The following is a 751-nucleotide window of genomic DNA, read 5'->3' as shown; positions in this document are numbered from 1 at the left end:
GCTATTCCCTTCTATTCCCAGGTTAATTAAACCACTAACATTTCACTTACACCAGTGGAGTTCACACCATCATTTAGATACAATTCCTGAACAAACTCCAGTGTTTTCTCTTTTACAAATGCTGGCATATACTGCAAAGATAGCATTTTCTAAGTGGTGCATTCCAGCACCACTACTTAGGTTTTTCAGCTCACTGTATATTAAGACAACTAAAGATTTTTATACCGTTACAATCAATTTTTTTCTTACCACTGTACTGTAGCAACTAACCATTAGATAGACCTTCATTAAGACCCTGACTTAGCAAACCATCCCCATTTAGAAAAGCATTAAACATATTTAACTTGAAACATGGTTCTGTCTAATTAAACACATGCTCAAAGATAGGCATCATGGTTATTGTTGAACGGAGTTCTTCAAGGTCTGATCCAGAACCCACTGAAGACCTCTCCCACGAACTTTAGTCAGTTTGGAGATGGTGAATATATGCAATAGTCAACGGGTTCATTGAGACGAGTGCTCACATGCCTCTTGCAGCATCTCAAAGCCCTTTGAAATGCTGCAATAGGCACACGTGGAAATGAAAAAATGTTCCCTGAACTGCAAATCTGCAGTGCAGGGCAAAATTAGACCCCTGGGGTCAAAATAACCTGCAGATCCTGGACCGTGCCCTGAGGCAACCAGAGGCTAGATCCTCCACAGAGATGGTCTGGTAAGCCCTCGACCCGGTGCTGAAGCATGCTGCCTGCTC

This window comes from Gavialis gangeticus, unplaced genomic scaffold (assembly GCF_001723915.1).
Source record: "Gavialis gangeticus isolate Ggan-Ray unplaced genomic scaffold, GavGan_comp1, whole genome shotgun sequence".
Classification (NCBI taxonomy): Eukaryota; Metazoa; Chordata; order Crocodylia; family Gavialidae; genus Gavialis; species Gavialis gangeticus.
The sequence above is the reverse complement of the archived record's forward strand: the minus strand, read 5'-3'. Positions refer to the sequence as shown.